The following is a 4,680-nucleotide window of genomic DNA, read 5'->3' as shown; positions in this document are numbered from 1 at the left end:
TTTCTTTTCCTTTTCCTTTCGTTGCCTTGCCTTGGTTTCTGTCAAGAGTTGTGGGGTACATTCTTTCTCTTTGTTTCTATTTTTGTTTCTTTTGCTTTAAATAATTCCTTCTTGTTCTCTTTTGCCTTAGCTTTGCTCGAGGACGACCAAAGGTTTAGCTTGGGGGAATTTGATGAGTGACATTTATGTCACTCTTAAGGAGTAGTTTTAGAGTCTTTTCCGTGTTTATTTTCCCTTATTTTCCTTTTATTCTCTTGTTCTCTCTTTAATAAAGTTTCTAGTTTATTTTGGTAATTTTGGAGTATTTTAGTTTATTTAATTGGTTTCTAGTTTATTTTCGTATTTTATTTGCTTTCAATTTATTTTATTTCGTTCCTGTTATGTGTTACTTCCATAGTTTTAATAACCTTTATGTTTATTTTGTTATTTTATTTTATTTTATTTACTTGTATAGTTTTATTTAATTTTTATTAGTTTAGTGTTATTTCTCTTTTTCTCTTTTACTTTATTTTATTCCTAATTTATTTATTTCATTTTTATTTGTCTTGATTTCTCCTTGGTTTTGTGTTTAGGGTCCCGGGTTTCATGTCAAGTGAGTTCGGAGTTCGGGGACGAGTGAAAGTGTGCAATTCTTCTTTGATGGTTGCTTCCCACCTCTTATCCAACACCCCCTTATCCTCCACCACAACAGCACCTCCATCTCCCCTGCTCCCTGCTACACCACCACAACCAAACATCACACACAACCAGCGCTCACCCTTCACCAATAACCCCTCACTTCCAGACGCCAACAACAACAGCAATCACCACCAGCTACCACAACATACCACAACCCAGGCCACCGCAACAAACCGCTTTTAGCCACCCAAAACGGCAGCCCTTCACCACACCTGACCCGCAACTACTCAAACAACCAATTAAGCAACCAATCGACCCCTCAATTAAGCAAAAATCAAAGTGAATTGCAAATTAATCAAGTTCGAGCAAACCGTTGAGGGTGCGGCAATTAAATAAAGAAAATAAATTGCAAATTTTAGAGTCTTTTCCGTGTTTATTTTCCCTTATTTTCCTTTTATTCTCTTGTTCTCTCTTTAATAAAGTTTCTAGTTTATTTTGGTAATTTTGGAGTGTTTTAGTTTATTTTCTTTATTTAATTGGTTTCTAGTTGATTTTCGTATTTTATTTTCTTTCAATTTATTTTCTTTATTTAATTGCCGCACCCTCAATGGTTTGCTCGAACTTGATTAATTTGCAATTCACTCTGATTTTTGCTTAATTGAGGGATCGATTGGTTGCTTAATTGGTGGTTTGAGTAGTTGCGGGTCAGGTGTGGTGAAGGGCTGCCGTTTTGGGTGGCTAAAAGCGGTTTATTGCGGTGGTCTGGGTTGTGGTAGGTTGCGGTAGCTGGTGGTGATTGTTGTTGTTGTTGGCGACTGGAAGTGAGGGGTTATTGGTGAAGGGTGAGCGCTGGTTGTGTGTGGTGTTTGGTTGTGGTGGTGTAGCAGGGAGCAGGGGAGATGGAGGTGTTGTTGTGGTGGAGGATAAGGAGGTGTTGGATAAGAGGTGGGCAGCAACCATCAAAGAAGAATTGCACACTTTCACTCATCCCCGAACTCCGAACTCACTTGACATGAAACCCGGGACCCTAAACACAAAACCGAGGAGAAATCAAGACAAATAAAAATGAAATAAATAAATTAGGAATAAAATAAAGTAAAATAGAAAAAGAGAAATAACACTAAACTAATAAAAATTAAATAAAAGTATACAAGTAAATAAAATAAAATAAAATAACAAAATAAACATAAAGGTTATTAAACTATGGAAGTAACACATAAAAGGAACGAAATAAAATAAATTGAAAGCAAATAAAATACGAAAATAAACTAGAAACCAATTAAATAAAGAAAATAAACTAAAACACTCCAAAATTACCAAAATAAACTAGAAACTTTATTAAAGAGAGAACAAGAGAATAAAAGGAAAATAAGGGAAAATAAACACGAAAAAGACTCTAAAACTACTCCTTAAGAGTGACGTAAATGTCACTCATCACGTGTGCATCTTGAAGCATGATTTGAAGTAGTGTATGTGTTAGTTGTGATGTCTTGATTAGTAATATCCAATAGAGTAGAAGCACGGTCTTGTTGTCGAGCATTTCTCCTTAAATTATAAGTAGACCGCCTTCGAGCATTTCGGGCAATAGCTTCTTGTTTAAGTTGTTTAGCGGTCATCATTTCCCATGCTAGTCTTCGATAGTATGACATAGATGACCTATGATTTTCCATACCTAGAGAAATTAAAAATGAAAAAATATATATATTTAAGTTACAATGTCTAAATGCTACAGAAAAAGGTGGATATTATAGAAAATTGTAGTAAAACAAAATAACATTAAAATGATAGATTTATATGTACGAAGTGTTGCATGCATAGTTAGCTACTACTCCATTTATTTAGTCCATTGCAGTTGCTACTCTATCTTGTAAATTACATATTCATGTAATATCTAATTTACAAACTTTAAATCAATTGGACTAATGCAAATGATTTATATTGATCATTAATTCATTATAGGCCACATATTCAATTTCACAATTTGATAGCATAAAATATAAAGCAACATAGTTAATCACTCAAGCTACTACTACTACACAAATATCTTGGAATTAAAGCTCTTAGAATATGTGAGTAGCTATCAAATGATCAAAGATCAAGCACAATATCTTAAAAATCAAATAAAGCGATAAGTGCTCTACATAGAGCAACTCCAACAAAATCAAATTAAAGTTACTCGGCAGATAGATTGATAGCTTTAAAAATCTAAATTGTCTATATATTATATGTGCATACTTGTCATAAAAGAAATAAGAGTAATTATATTTAATAAACCTTAGCTTTCTGAAATTTTTATCTATATAACAACAACCTCAATTTTCTTTAGAAAAAAGCGACAAAGATTGAAAATTATTCAACCAAATTGATTTATACCAATCAAATAACTATTCAACATATTTGATTTTATTATACTAAACAAATGATGTAACTATGGTGTATAGGAAAAAAAATCATACGAAGCTAGTTGTTGAACTATGGAGATAACTGACACTTTTTTCCCTATACAATCATCATCGTCAATCAACTAAGGAGATAAAGTTTCAAACATTAAGAGCGAATTTAGTCCCATCATTATTTGATCAAAATTTATAATATTTATTTTAAGGATGATTTGATCGAAATTAATTTATAGTTGAATGTGAAGCCATAAACGTAGAATAACAGTAGATGATTTACCTTTGTGAGGATAATGTCACTTGTGTATGAATAAAGTGTTCGTGAATTAGTAATCCTAGCTACTTCAGTACGGATAGAGTAGAATTTTTGATGTTTACCATAGTCAAACAATCAAATCCCTGCAAATTCAACCGATATAATATCATTATGAATCATTACGAAATAGACAACTATTATTTTTAAGGAAAAATAGAAGACAACTTGAATGAAAAGATGATTACTTGGCTGAAGGCATGACAACTGATAGTACGGTTCATAAGTACATGATTTTTTTATATATTTTTTTTGTGAGACTGAAGATGTCTGTATATTACTGAACAATTAAGTGATAATTGAAGATAATAATGTAGGAAGAAAACTGGATATGCTAACAAAAAATAATGGCAGAATTGTATAAGGAAAAAAAAGAAAATAGAAACGTATAACTAAAATAGTGGGTATTTTTTTGCTAAAAAAAATAGTGGGTATTTATTTTTTTTAAAAGAATAATAAAAATAAATTTTAATGAAAATAAAGTGGATAATTGTAGGTAGTGCACACATAGAAAGGGGCAAATATTTAGGGGTTGTTGGTAACCGTATGTTTAATGAATTAATGTGGGTAGTTTATTTTTTAAATAATTTTGTTTCTAAATTATGAAGTTGTCAACACATTAATTAAAAGATATTTTTGTAAAAAAAATTAATAAAAAAATCTTTTAATTAAAAACTAAAATTTAAAGATATTTTTGTTAGTAATATATTGTTCCCAACTTAATTAGTAGAAAATATCAATGTAACAAAATATAAAAAATTCATATATTAACGTTGGGTTTTTTTTTTGTTGACATATATTGCTGATTGTATTTTTTTATAAATGTAATTTTTATTAGGTAATTAAAAATTTATGTTACCAAAAAAAAAGTAATTAAAAATTTATGTTATCCAAAAAAAAAAACAGTAGTATTTTGAATGACAATATCTATTGTTTGCAAGATTAGGTTTTTTTTTTTTTTTTTTTTTTTGGTTTTTAAAATAAATTTGAACTTTAAGATATAAAAAATCAAAAACGGTATAAGGATAAGTTTTAACTTCATTGATTTAATGATAAAAGTGTATCTATCCTCCTTTTTATAATTTAATATGATAATAACTAACCGTATTAATTGTTGATAGTTCAATGAGCATGTATATAGGAGATAGCATTTTATCCTACATGCTTTTTGATATAGCTAAAAATCTTTTGGAAAGGAAAAAGGATTACTGAATGGGTATTATAATATAAATTGCATATAACTCTAATTTCATACATAAACTCTATATTTACATACTACATAATGTACAAAAGTTGTCTCGTGTAAAATTTGCTAACGGGTTGGCTTCGTGATTGAGCTTTAGTCATTTCACT

The 4,680-nt window shown here is 30.0% G+C and overlaps 1 long non-coding RNA gene across 1 annotated transcript; it reads right to left on the bottom strand.

Moving 5' to 3' along the window:
• Positions 1–1,988: 1,988 nt before the first annotated feature.
• LOC110694923 lies at positions 1,989–3,957 on the bottom strand. The gene is made up of 3 exons (XR_002505986.1): positions 3,516–3,957; positions 3,295–3,413; positions 1,989–2,290 (listed from the first exon to the last, which is right to left on the bottom strand). It is a non-coding gene; the product is annotated as an uncharacterized LOC110694923 (long non-coding RNA).
• Positions 3,958–4,680: the final 723 nt, after the last annotated feature.

Source organism: Chenopodium quinoa, unplaced genomic scaffold, assembly GCF_001683475.1.
Source record: "Chenopodium quinoa cultivar QQ74 unplaced genomic scaffold, ASM168347v1, whole genome shotgun sequence".
Lineage (NCBI taxonomy): Eukaryota > Viridiplantae > Streptophyta > Magnoliopsida > Caryophyllales > Amaranthaceae > Chenopodium > Chenopodium quinoa.
This window is presented reverse-complemented; position numbering and strand designations above follow the sequence as displayed.